We start from the raw sequence: 15,735 nt of genomic DNA on the forward strand, positions 1-15,735 counted from the left end.
TATATATTCTATATAACAAGATTAAATGAAATTTACCCGCTTGATCTCATTTTTTTCAAATGAATAATGATTGATGTCCGATTTTACACCTAAATATTGTTATTTTTTTTACTTTTCTTTTCTATTGTTAATTTTCTTTCCTTGATGATGATGTTCAACGACCAGATTTCTGTGCAAAACAAACGAAGGGAAAAACTATTTAATATACAGTGGTTTGAAAAAAAACAAGCCTTTTTTTCCTTGCAGACGGTTTACAATAAACAGGGGATCTAGCAATCGAGATATAGATTCCTCATTGGCTTACACTACATTTTTATACAAGGCTCGTTTTTCTAGAGAGTTTATTAAAAAAATCAAGCATTTGGTTATTATGCATAATAGTTTAAAAGAATTTAAAGTAAAGTGCACTTCAACTTTATTCTTTTGTTATAATATGGACATTGCAACATTACAGGATATACAAGTTGTATCATCAACTCATCAAATCAAACGGGAGAACTATATATTGGAGTGACAAATCGGAAAAAGTCCCTTATTTAAAGAGTTTAATGGACCGAACTACAGCACGGCTGATAATTCGCAAGAAGATAGAGTAAAAATTATACTTTGATTTTAGCCCTGTCGTAGAGTTTTCCCACGGTGTGTTTTTTTTTGTAAAATTGCGTTAAAGTGTGATTTTCGGATTATTTTTTTTTTTATTTCAAACACGGGAACGCTTATTATAAATTCCCGAATGAAGATATCATAAAAAAAAATGGTATCAGAGGAAAGAGTGATGTATCAGCTTTTATTTGACATCAAACTTTAATATCATATGAACTTATAAATTGAGTGAATTGGACGATTTTCAAATGTATGTAACATTTTCTTCAATCTTATCGTCTGTCAAAGTATATAACATCTCTTATATAATTATACATATGTATCACCAACAGTAAATTGTTAAACAAAAAAGTAGAACAACCAATACTTAAAAAGTTTTGATATATAAAAGTTTGATAGAACATACAAATCAACTTTTACAAGCATTTTTATAAAACTCATCACATAGCAGTATTACTACTCAATTTTCACCCCAATAAGTCATGTAACGTTCCCCTTTCCTATTTTCGCCTGTCATATGAAATGCAATGAATTTAATATGCATTTTCTTGAGTTTTATAAAAAAAGAATATATATTTGTATCAATAGTTGTGTCTACATGTATGTACATGAATAAGAAAAGATGCTAAGATTTAATAACTTTTGAGGTGCGTTTATTCTTGTTTTTCGAAAAGACTAATTTTAAACCACATTGGAACAACTCCGAAAAATTTTCGAAAAATTATTGTCGGTGCCAATTCTATGTATTAAGGTGGTACCTAACATGTCAGGGAGATAACTCTTTAATATCAGCTAAACGTTTTAATTACGTTGCCTTGTGAAGGCAATATAAAGCTTCACAATGATCAAAAGTGTTTGTCAAACTGCTATATAACCAGTGTAATTTTTCTGATAAAACGCTTGGTTCCAATATTTTGATTTTTTGATATTTTTGTAAAAGGGTCAAAGTAAAAAAATTGTCAAAGTTGTATGAAAATTAAACGAGCCAAATTGATTTTAGTGAAAGTGTTGGGTACCACCTTAAGAGCAAGGAAAGTAGCGTAGATCGTGTTATTAAGCCTTTACATGTCAAAGAAGAAAATATTTTCATACATTTGAATTAGTGAAAAAAAACATGCGTGTAACGATGAATCAACTTTCGTTAAAACACGCTTCATGATCATATCCAGAAATAACCTCCAATTTGCTTATCTGAATAATATAATAAAGAAATCGGATACGGGTCACGGAAATCATATCGAAATGATAGGGAATTTAAAAAACAAATGTCTGTTTTAACTTTAGTTTGAGTGATAGACAGGTTGCCGGGGCTGAAAATAAATATACACAACAATTAATATACACCATTTGAACAAAACATAATGACTGTTGTTGCAAAAATCAAGGTTCCAGAGCTATTTTAAAAATCGAAGCGAGAGTTTTTTAACATTGCAGTATAAAATACAGGCTAAAATGTCTAAAACTTCAAATTTGCAAACTTCCTAATAAGCTGTTGCTTTTCAAAAACTAATAGAAAGTCTACATGATGATCTGTTTGCAAAAGAAAGACAAAAACCTTTTCGTTGTGGTATAGATTGCCAGTGACATTTAAAACAGATATTGCATTTTGCGAGAAAAAAACATTGTGAAAAGCTGCTTACGATCGTTCGAAATTTCAAATTATTTCTATCTTTTCAATGTATTCCAAACTCTCTGATAAATATTTTGCCTTGTTAGTAGATGACAATTATTTTCAAATGGATAATGATTACAATGCACTCTCATTTGATACTAAATATATACTTTAGGTGAGTATGTGATATTCCTTTATGAAAAACCAGTACACCCCTGATCAGATATATGGTATTGGTATTGTCAAAAGTCTTCATATAAAATGGTACAACAGTTAATGAGTTTTGACCAATGACTGCTTTAAAACCACAATATAAAACGTATGTGGTATGATTGCCAATTAGACAAATATCCACAAAAGACCAAATATTACACATACATTTACAACTATAAGTCATCGTATGGCCTTCAACAATAAGCAAAGCCTTTACCGCATAGTCAGCAATAAATATTAAAGGCAACAAAGGGACAACAAGGTTTATTTTAAATTGTGGTAGATCCAAATTGTTCTTCAAGTCATTGAATGCAGGTCAATTAGAGATTATAAGAAATGTCTTTGTCTTTTGATTTGCAAGAATATGACAAATATTTCTAGCTGTGAAGTAATTTTGTGTAGGATCTGTAAGTGAACTCAGAGACAGATATAAGAATTATTCTGCCGCCTCCTTTTGCCAATGAAACATATATTGAAAAGTTATTCCAGGGGTTGCATCATATTCAAATCATGACAGTTGTTTTATTTCTAATAAGTTTTTTTTCCTCAGATGTCTCTTCAACCAAAGCCACAAAACAATATTTACCTATTCACGAAATATGAAACTTTTTAGTTATTGTCTGGCACACCAACAGCAGCTCGCGCTCTTACAGGATGCGACACGTCTTCTGTAATCGAAATTGGCAAAGGACAACACTTACAAGGGGTCGGGAAAAAACATGAATCTATCATTTGTCATTCTAGCTGGTTCTTATATTCACACATATGTTGCAGTGCAAATCAGTTCATGCACTGCGGATCAAAATGACCCAGAAGCAATGGTAAATCAGTACATGGTGGTTTGAATAAACTCATGAGTCGGCGCCATACAATTACAACATTTCTTTTTCTTCTAGTATTCCGTTACCTTTTCAAATTGATGTGCATATTGATGTCATGTGTTAATATATCATATTTATACACAGACAGCAACTTTTGAAGCGTAGTATCCATGTGAATCTTTGTTTGTAGTACACATATAAATCGGATCGGCTATTTATTCCATTGATATAAGAAGATATGACATGAGTTCCAATGAGACAACTCTCCATCAAGGTCATAATTTTCAAAAGTTAACCATTATAGGTCAAAGTACGGTCTTCAAAACACCTTATCTCACACCGAAGGGCTCAATTTATAAGTGTAAAACCATTGCAACAGTCTAATCAATATGAAAAACTCGAAACGAGAAAAACAATTATCAACCACATCAACAAACGACAACCATATCTGTCATTGTTTTATATATAAAAAAAACCTGGGGGACACATATCCTCAGTGTGCTATTGGTCTTGTACTGATTTTTTTTTTATTTATATAAAAACAAACTTCATATCCTATAGTGTCATGAACATGGAGACTAATTTTTATAGTTCTAACATCCTTTTAAGTTAAAATAATAAGTCAAAATGAAGTTGATAACTTGGTTGGTATTGGATCCCTGATATTTGTCCTAAAAATTTTTGGCTCTAGCATCACTGTTGAAAAAGTTATGCCCCCTTTTTTCAACAATTTCCTCAGAGGAAAAGTAGTTTTCCTCAAGGGAAATCAAACTTCCCTAGAGGAAAAATCTTAGAGGAAAAAGATTTTTCCTCAAGGGAAATTGCTGGATAAATATTTCCTTTGAGGAAATTCTATTTCCTTAGAGAAACTTCTATTTCCTTAGAGGAAATTCTATTTCCTTTGAGGAAATTCTTTTTTTTTGAGTAAATTTGCGGCTTCAAATTTTCCTTTGAGGAAATACTTTTTCCTGTGATGAAATTTTTGACAAACACTTTTCCTTGAGGGAAAATTCAAGACAACACATTTCCTCAGGAAATCATTGTTCTTCAAATTTCCTCTAAGGAAATTTCTGAACATCACATTTCCCTTCAGGAAATGTTTTCCCCTATTTTTCCTCTATCTATGGAAATTTCATAACAGTACAAACAGTATAAATATGAATTTTTGATACAAAAGATAATTAAAACATGGTGAGTATTAAACATATAAAAACAAAAGGCTGACTGTTTAACATGTTTAAGACAATACAATAATAAACAAAACGCTATGAATATCATACCATTTGTGATGTTATTAATATTGTGCTCATATTTGCATATTAAATAAAGTAAACACTTTTCATGTTAAATTAACTTGTCTTCTGTTTCAGCTGCTGTGTACAATTATTCGTCCCCCTACATAACAGTTCAGTGCATAAATAATTCCATCCACAAGACATCTTCCTTCAATTGGTTGAATAAATTTTGGCAACTTGTTCTTCAAACATCTTCTCTGTATATTTGATATGATGGAGCCATGTACATGACTGGATAAAGCAGGTGTTTATTTCGACAACAAACATGACAAAGATACTATTTTTTTCTTAATTTCTCCATAATCCATCAGTGAATTTATATGTAGGTTGTTACATTTTACATAATTGTGTTCTTGTGCATTTTTGATAATACTCCATTTTGTTTTTAGCAATTTTGTAGAATTTTTTCTGTTTCTTTTTCCAGAAAAACACACAGTTCATTTCACATTAATTAATACAATTAGCACATCATGTAGAAAAGAATTAACAATTAAGTTTCCTCTTCAGTATAGACCTACAGGACCTGTTGATGATCATAAAAACCAAGATATCTGACCTATAAATACACAAAATTAAAAAAAATGTTATAAATGGAGAAAAAAACAGCAATATAAATAAGCTTATTTTATCATGTTCTAATGAACATTTTGAGAAACTTTCATTTGATATTCTTACTTATGAGTTCTCTTATTTCAGTGCTTTGTGTCAAAGATTGAATATTCGTTGTTTAGTGCCTTGCAGTGATATTTAAAGTTGAGCTACTTGCAATAGTAGTTATATAATGTTCATATGTTGTGTTATTTGAACCACTGTCCTATATTATGGTAAGGTTGAGTGCTCACAGACATGATTTTTTTTTTTTATTAATTGTTATTGACTTTGAACATGTTAAACTAAATTAGATGGTTAAAATCTTTTCATGTTGGGATCTTTATTGGCTGATCTATAAAGGAAGTATATTCTCATTATTGAAGGCCGGCCCATCATTGGACTTTAATTTCTTGCATCCACTTCATTGAACTCTGTCACTGGTGGATAAATCACTCATTTACCATACCACATCTTCTTGTTTTTATATGAGTCATCATTCAAAGGCAATAAGTTTTATTACTGTAATTCAGACATTATCGACAGGTTTTTAGTAATGCGAATAATGTGACTGGGAGAGTATCGCAAAAAGAAGAACTCATATTTTGATAACAGAAACATATATATAATGTATATAGATCTTTATGCAGAAGTTGTCCATTCGTGAAAAATCACAATAATAAATGCAAGCAATAATTTCTGAATTTACAGTATATAGAAGTGGTCTTACCATTTAGGCCTTATTGTATTTTGTTTATCTTGTTTTGCCGCTCATTTCTATTGTAACTGTTTATATTTTTCATAATATTTCTATATTTCTTGTCCTAAACATAAAAAGGGTAAAAACTACTATTAAACATCAGTATGTGTTTTTCTTTATATACAATAATATTTACAAAAGAATGGAATATTTGTGCTATTTCATTTCACAGACTTTTTGCCAGTCATCACTTTCGAATACGTTCACCATGGTCAATAGTTGAAAACACCATTTGCGAGTATGGTCTCGAGGAAACGATGATAGTTCGTCGGAAGGGGACGATAAATGGCTGACCCGTGTTAAGAGAGAGCCATAGCTCTTGCACGTTAAAGACAACCTTGTAGATTTCGAAAAAGAGCAGGCTAATGCCGCTACAAGGCAGCACTTTCACCCGCAAAATGGAAAGGGATTAATATAAGTTGCAAAAACTTGTTTCCCAATCCACTATAAATAAATATGTTTAAACTAATAGTTTAAAAAAACAAACATTCCCATACTTTTTCTTCGTGTTCGTTCTAATTGTTTTGGACAACAAAGACATGATTCAACTATTCTTCTATGATTTGTTCGCTTGACTACGTTAAACTCTGAAATATTGTATAATCTATATATTTCTCACTCGTCAAAATTTCAAATTAATATATATATTACTTACAGAAGCAATTAAACAAGAGGCTCCCAAGAGCCTGAAGTACTACCTGAAATTTTTTGCATCAATCTTCCATTTGTGATCATTTTACCCCTTTGTTCCATTTAAGCCATGTAACTATAAAGTGACTATGTTTCTTGGGGTAAAAGGAAATAAAATACAAACTTTATACCAGTTACTATGAAACTCATTCAGTCCAAGTTTGGCTGTTTAAATTAAACTAGATGAACAAATTGTGAAAAATTGTCTTTTAAAGGCAATAACTCCTTATGGGGTCAATTGACAATTTTGGTTGTACATGTTGTACATGTATTAATATCACTAGAACACAACCGCGAAATCGCGGGCATTCAGAGCGTAGTTTAAAATGTAAAGTGTTGTTGGAAGAATTTTGTAAAATATTGAATGATTGGAGAATTTCATCAAAAGTATCATAAGTCATAGGTTATTAGGGACAGGAAAATGTTTTTTTTTTATCCCTCCTCCTTTATTTCCAAAATTCCCAATTTTTGGTTTTCTATCAATTTCAATATGAACATACATTTAGTATGTTATGGACATTAAAGTAAGGAGCCTGTAATTCAGTGGTTGTCGTTTATTTATGTGTTACATACTTGTTTTTCGTTCATTTTTTTAACATAAATAAGGCCGCTAGTTTTCTCGTTTGAACTGTTTTACATTGTTATTTCGGGGGCTTTTAAAGCTGAGTATGCGGTATGGGCTTTGCTTCTTTTTTTTTAATCAATGAATTTTGTAAAAGATTTAATGACTGGAGAATTTCAGAAAAGGTATCAAAAGTTCACATGAATAATTTTAGCGCTTATCTGTATATTATGAACATTCATTACCGAGTTCATTTATACTATATAAATAAAGTGTATTTACTTTCAATTCTAAGTTTTCTAATCGATCCATGGTGGTCATAGATATAGTATACAGACCCTTAATAAACTCTGTGACCGCCATGGATAGTAAACTTGAAAATGATAGCAGATAAAATTCTGAAAAATACACTTTATTCGTTCAAAGTATACAGAAAAACGTAAACCGGAAGTCTTATCTGACTTAAAATTTTGTCCAATGACGGGACAATATCCGGATGCCTTTTTTCTCGTTTTTCTCCCAAAATACCTCAATCTGAGTAGTCATATTAATGGATGACAAATGCGACTATGCACTGTACCTGCATAGGACACAGATACGTGTTGATTAATTTATTGTGGAAAGAAGAGAAGCGACACACAAAATGAGGTCTTCTCGTTTAATAGTATAGATATTTGTAGACTTTACTTTGCTATTTATATTTGCTGTTTACCATGTTTACAGTATATCTTTATCAGAAATAAGATTCAAGATAATAACCAATAAAAATGCTACGCATGGCTCTACTTGATACAACCGTACAGGTTGAACTCTGAACAGTTTGGGCAAGTATGGACACAACATTCAAGCTTGATACAGCTCTGAATTTTAAATTTGGATTGTGATTCAATAGTTGACACAGCATAGGTTTCTGACACAGAATGAATGTGGTCCAAGTACTTAAAAATTTTAAATTGACAATTAACCTCTAATATCATGAATATGGTCCAATATTCAAAATCTTAATACATGGTTAGATGCAGCATATCAACATGATCAAAGAACCCCAATAATTCTTTTTCTGATGAAATCAAATAAAGTTCAATTTTGGACCCTTTAGACCTCAATGTGGACCAATTTGATAACGGGCCAAAATATCAAACATCTAAATGAATGGTTAGATTCACATGATTCAGCACATCAAAGAACCCCATATATTCAATTTTTGTTGAAATCAAACAAAGTAAAATTTTGGACCCCGATTTGGACCAACTTGAAAACTGGGTCAATGATAAAAAATCTAAGTAATTATTCAGATTCATTATGTAAAAGAACACCAAGAATTTATAAATATTGTTAAAATCAAAATAAGTTTAATTTTGGACCCTTTGGACCTTAAGGTAGACCAATTTCAACAGGACCAAAAAATTAAGAATCTAAATCCACAGTTAGATTTGGCATATCAAAGAACCCCAATAATTCAATTTTCTATAAAATCAAACAAAGTTTAATTTTGGACTCTTTTGGCCCCTAATTCCTAAACTCTGGACAAACCCCCCAAAATAAATCCCAACCTTCCTGTTTCCTTAAAATTACCAATCTAGTGGCAGCAACCCAACAATGGGTTGTTACATTTATCTGAAAATTTATTGTTGATAGAACTTTAGAAACTTTTACTCCTATGTTTTTATTTAACCATGATCACAATGTTTTTGACAAAACAGAAAAAAAAACCAAAAACTGTTTTTTAGATACCCATAGATATATAGATATGACATGAAGGATCATTCGGCTTAAGTTTGGTAGAAATTGGTTCAGTAGTTTTAGAGGAGAACACCAGACAGGGGATGACAAACAACAACAGACACCAAGTGATGGCAAAATCTTACTGTTCCGCTAGAGAACAGTAAGGTAAAATTGCACTGGCTCTATCCAAAAAAAGACTTTTACAGTGCAGTGTACTACTTTTTGGACAGAACCACATCAACATTGGCGGATCCAAGGGGGGGGGGGGGTCCGGGGGTTGGAACCACCCCTTTTATTTTTCCCCGAGCAACATCATCAATGCATTTGAATGGGAGCATATAGTTGGAACCGCCCCCCCCCCCCCCCCCTTTACTCTGAGTTTGGACCCCCCTTTTTTTTTAGAATGGCTGGATCCGCCCCTGATCAACATTATAGAAAATCTATAACTCAAAATAAGGATAATTTTATTTTTAAAGGATCTATTATTAAGTTTGACAACTTCAGACATACTAATATTTTACCTATTCAAACTATACCAAATCACTACTTTACCTAAAAAAAAAAGTGCCACATTTCATCCAATTTAATTTCATCCCTAACTTGCTATTTCATCCATACTCTTTAAAAAAATAAATTTGGAAGGAGTATGATTTTAATTTGAAAGTTATACACTATCCAAACTAGAAACCTAATAGAGTAGATATACTCGACTAATTTTAATCAAACTTGGCGTGAACTAAGATTTAAGGGAATAGATGACAGTTGTATGTACATGATGTATTTTAATGTAAAGCAGCTGAAAACTCTTTAGCTGTCTATTTATTTCAGTTCTTCATAAGGCAAATTTATATGAGCCTATGCCTGAAAATAGAGATTTCTAATTAAGGGGAAAGCACAAGTTTACAAGGCAAGATTATTCACCCTTTTTCGTGTGAAAAATTTCGTGAATTATATAGGAAATCACTGAAGCATGACTGGAGCAAGCATACAGCCCCCCCCCCAAAAAAATGAAAAGTTCTGGGTCCGCCCCTGTCAACCTTACACAGTTACACTCAGGTCACTGGTGAAGAGTTGTCACACAAAATGAATGATACTAAGGTCATGTAGGTGTAAGGAGGCAACCATTTGATTTGTGCGGGTGAAAAACACATGTTATATAAAGGTATATATAGGAAAAAAATCTGATACGAGTGCTTGTGGTGAAAATTTAAAGGTGAATAATCTTGCCTTGTAAACTTGACGTGCTATAAAAAACAATTACCAATCCATTAAAAAATCCGTCAGCCCAATCTCATCCAGTGAAATAAATTATCGTCTGTTTTCGAAGTTGTATGGAAGTACTTAGTAGTCCAGATAATTATGACGCATTGCAAGGCATTTTTTTCTAAGGAGAAGTGTTGACTTCTAATTGGGGGAATGGAACCAATAAATTGATCGGATCCGATATATGATTTTCCCAGTAACGGAGCACTTTTCACTGGCACCTATTAACTTTGAGGTAATTATTAGATCTTATTAATGTCGGTGGTCTCACAAATATCATAGTGAATATTGAATGCACATTTAAATTAGCAGAGAAGAATCAATTATCAACTTGTGTATTATTCATTTTCTCGCAGTAAATTAGCTATATGTATATATCCCAAAACAGGTGCTCATATCTGGTACTATATATAGTATATGACTTTTAAATAACAATTATAATTATATTCTGTGGCGGGTCGAAGAAGATGGAATCCGGGGGTTGTACTCCCCTTTTTGTAAGTAATCATTGCATTTAATGATAATCTCGGGAATCCTCTCAAGTTCCTATATACAAGTTGATAGGACGTGCCGTTGGAATAGGTCACCTTTTCAGTGTACAATGTCAGATGAATTTTTTGCTGTTGGTACCTAGTCAATCATTTAGTTGTTTTTTATAAATAAAAATATATAAAAATGGCGCAATTAGATGATTATTTTATTGGCGCAAATGATACCTATAGTTTTGAAAATTAGGTGGCGCAAAAGAGGTATTGGCGCAATTAAGTTGTGGCGCAAATGAGTTACTTTTTGGCACAAAAAGATATCGCCCCAATTAAACAGGGGTAGAATGCATGGAGGAATGGGGATTAAAATTGTTACTTCACGATGATCGAAAAAAGTATCTTGCACGTTATTTTCATCGAAACACTCTGAATAATGAGCTTCAAGGCGAAAACAAGTCATGTGAAATACTACTAACATACATGTACATGTTGTATGGACAAACCCTTAAATCCCTCAACAAATTTATTTTATTCATGTCAAATAAATTGTAGCGCGGAAAGGTAACCTTAATTTAATATCAAAACTAAATATTTGCTATATTTTTCAATAAATTTATAAATCTTAATATGGCATCCGTGAGATTCATTTCATGAGACCGGGCCTACAAGGGTACATTTAAATTATAAATACAGTTTTCAATTTTTTCCCGGTATAGATAAAAAGAATGTATAATAATCTTTTGGGAAATAAGACGATTTGATTGAATTATTTCACTTCATAATAATGATAAATCCTTTAGTTCTTAAATTTTTAATAAAAATGAATATTTCATTTTGATCTCACGATAAACTTTTTAAATTGTAGTGACATGGTCAGTCACCTGATTAGTTGCATGGCTGATTACCATCTTACAGGTGACCCAGTAATTTTCCATATGACAGTAGCGTGTACCCTCCGGGTGTGTATAACTTATTTTCTGGGGAACATCCTGTCCACGTGTAATACTTTACTTATATATTGCAACAGATGACATTAAACAAATTTTCTTTGTAGCATCGGTGTCAATTTCAATCACAAAAAATATATGATAAAATCATAAGAAAAGATTAAAAAATACTAACAAATAAATTTGGCATTGAGTAAACGGGGATTCGTGTTTTAAAGATCTTATTTCCAGTGGACAACGACAAATGGAAGTTTTTAACGACCTTCACTGGCTTACAGCACTTGCACGGATGTTCCAGTGGACACATTTCATATTAGATAACTTATAGTAATTCTTTTTATATATACGACAATTAAAAAAAAAAATGTCCGATATAATACACGTACCTATAATGTACTGAATTTTGAACAGCTTCAAATATATGGCTTTATTATTGGTAATATACCATATTAGTGTCAATTATTGCTTAACGTGTTACCAAATTAAAATGAAGAAATAGGCTCAAAACCGCATTATCTTTTAAAGATATTTTTTTTTTTCAATCCCAAAATAGAGAAGGGGTCCGGTATACAGACTAAATTCCAGATGAGAAGATTAACTTGCCTATATTAACAAGGATTTATTATTGAATTCATCAATTTATTTGGGTAAACGGACAGAAAGTCACAGGACATAAAGTCACAAATTTGATAGGACAAAAAGTCACAATTATTTTTTTTACTATTGTTTGAATATATAAGAGAAAGATCTTGAAATATTTTCTTTTAATTACATCTATTCATTTTTAAGTATAGGACATTGCTCACAAGCTTTGTTAACTGAACATTTATTAGATTTTAATCATGCAAAGGAGATATTTCTTGGCATCATGAAGCCATTTAAGTACCAAGTCACTTTGACATTTTGTTTTCATAACAATTATTTGATCATTATTGATATTTATTGAATAAATTTTAATTACAAAGTTGCTTTATATATATAACAGTTCAAGAAAAATAAAAAAAAAAATATTTTTAAAATTATTTTTTTCTTGTTAGAAGAAAAGTATTCTAAAAACTGAATTGTGACTTTTTGTCCTGTGACTTTATGTCCGTGACTTTTTGTCTGTGACTTTTTGTCCTGTGACTTTCTGTCCTACGTTCATTATTTGAACATGGGGAACCCATTCACGAAATAAATAAACCGGAAATTGGCCATACCTTTTTAGTAAGTGGACACATAGGCAAGGATAATGTTTTTATAATTGTTCAAATATATAAGAAAAAGTTCTAAACAAATTCACATTCATTACCTTTTTATCAGTTTAGGTAATTATTGATTAGCCTAGCGATGAAGCCATATAAGTACCTAGCCATTTTAACTAATTGTTTTATTAACCTTTGAAGAAAGAAAGAAATATATTTTAGATAACTATTTCCTTTATGTTCAATGGAACAAGAAGCGAATTTGTCAGCGAACTAGAGTAACTATATTTAGAAATAGCATCGTTACAGGTCTTCTTTTGATCGGCAATAAAACCATAGTAGAAAGATTAATAGTGGAACGTCCATTGGGCTGTGCTCGGCCACGTCCGAATGGGGATCTTTGCAACAACCCTTCGAATGGACTGTATTAGCGGTGTGTAGAAATACCGGAAAATTAAGGACTTCTTAGTGCACTAGGAAGTAAGTTTTTGCACGCACTAGGGACATTAAAACGATGTTATAAGACCCCAAAGAGCATGGCCGCAAGAATAGTAACAGGTCTACCAATATTTACAAAAACTGAAACTTTATATTCTGAGGTTGGCTGGGAATCTCTTTTTGAAAGAAGAAGAAGAAGAAAATTACAGATGTTTTATAACATGAACCAAAAGCATGCACCAGAATATCTATGTAATCTTGTACCTCCTTGTGTACAAAGTACAACCAACTACCCGTTGCGAAATGGTCAAGATATTATTGTTCCATTTTGTAGACTTTCCCTTACTACTGAATCGTTTATTCCCGCTACTATACGTGAATGGAATAAACTTGATCCAAAAATTCGCAGTGTCGACTCTATTTCTAAATTTAAGAAAGAATTAAAAAACGATAGTCTAGTATGTAAAATTGAAACGTTTTATTTGTACGGCCCAAGGAAATTAAATATTATCTTAACGCAATTGCGATGTTCCGCTTCATCCTTAAACAATGACCTATTTAGAGCTAACATTATAAATGATCCCTCTTGTCATTGTGGGTCCGATATTGAGGATGTCTACCATTACTTTTTCGTTTGCCCAAAATACACATTATGTAGGAAAAACTTATTCGATAACCTTAACTGGCTATCTGAAAACTTTGTTTTAGATACAAAACTATTAATTTGCGGACACTTGGAACTTTCGAACGAACAAAATATCATATTTTCAAACATGTTCAGAATTACATAAAAAGGTCAAACAGATTTCTTATGCCTTGATAGAGCGTTATTATTGCTGACACAGGACGTCATCGTTGCCATCAATCCACAAGTCATCGTCACAGAAGTATACGATTTTTCAAACTTTCTTTTTCCTTTTTTACTTTGTCTCCTCTTTGTTCACCTATGAAAGCTAGTATTATATTGTATAAACTGTTTGTTTTATATGCATGTCCATTATATTATACTATTATTGTAACTTTATATTGTATTATGGAAAAGACTTCATAAGTATGATTTACTTGTGTCTAATCCATTTTGCTTTAATTCAGCAAATAAAATATGTTTAAACTAAACTAAAGAACATGGATGTAAAAGAATATGAGTAAATACCTCACATTTATAAAGTTTGGTGTCAATAGATGTTGTAATTTTGAAGTTATATGACTTTTTAATCAGCGCGTGCCACTCGGCACGTGACCAACAGCTTATTGCAAATTCGGAATTTCCCAATCTTTTCAATCAACCTTATCCAAAAAACAATTGTCTCTTGATTGTTACTTATTGATTAATTAATGGTTGTTGTTGAATGAACTAACGGTTTAGCGTGGTATAATTTTAAGTTGGTGAAAAAGAGAATATAAAGCATAACTGTCTTCTATGAAAGATAACTGTATTACTGATCGTAAGGTTATGAGATGTAAAGGAATATGGAGCTATAGGCCTAATTGCATGCAAGTCTTTACAAATTATATATTTTGGTATGCTATAGTTGATTTGTTTTATAGACTACTAGTCATTTGTTGTTTTTTTTGGGTTTTTTTTTACATGTGGATTGACTGGAGTGTGATATATTATGTATCTTTTGTGCTGTATTTAACAATTATTTACAACCACGCTGCATGTTTACACATTCATCACTATACCGCATCTAAATAAAGCTTTCTTGTTAAAAAAAAATTAAGGAGAAGATAATTAAATGATTCGTAATGAGACAACTATCGACCAGAATTTAAAAGACCTGATATATATAAGAATTGTGACTTTCTTACTTTCTTTATTCAGAGTGATTGTAAATAAATCAGATGGTGGGGCTTCATATTAAAAGAAAAGAAAATAGCACTAGCTTTTTGTGAAAAATATATAATACATTCACAGTAACAGACATAGATCATACGAGAAAATAAGCTCTTCAAAGCTCTGTCAGATCCCGGCACTTTTAACTGTTTCTTGACGCGTGCCAAAAAAAATGCAGTACCGGGTTACAGGTGCTCATTGACAAATTATCATTTTTCGATTAAATGATCTTACAACTATATGGTCGTAAATTTTAAAGTTATAAAATCTAAATGTTAAGTGATCTAAAATGTTCATTACAAATGAGTATTTTCGATTTTTTTGTGAAATGAGTCTAAGGTCGTCTAAAAGTATATACATGTGTATTTGGCTACTGACTGCATACTGGGAACAGTATACCTAACAGTAACAATCAATAAATATGTTCCTGCCGCATAGTTAACTATTTATGTACCTATTAGGGGGGTCTGAGCGGGACGCGGGATTGTCGATGCGGATTTTTTATAAGCGTGACACATGAAAGTCAAATTATTGTGCCGTGAAAACGGGAAATGAAGTTTAGCGGGACACGGGAAATTACAAAAATATCAGAAGTGTTTACTTACATAGTGTAAGCGGGATGCGGGAATCTAAAAAAAAAGTAACTAAGCGGGATCCGTGAACAAAACCCCAATGAGACCCTTGCCTGGGGTCCTGGCTTATCGGGCCGGGA

This window comes from Mytilus edulis, chromosome 8 (genome assembly GCF_963676685.1).
Source record: "Mytilus edulis chromosome 8, xbMytEdul2.2, whole genome shotgun sequence".
Classification (NCBI taxonomy): Eukaryota; Metazoa; Mollusca; class Bivalvia; order Mytilida; family Mytilidae; genus Mytilus; species Mytilus edulis.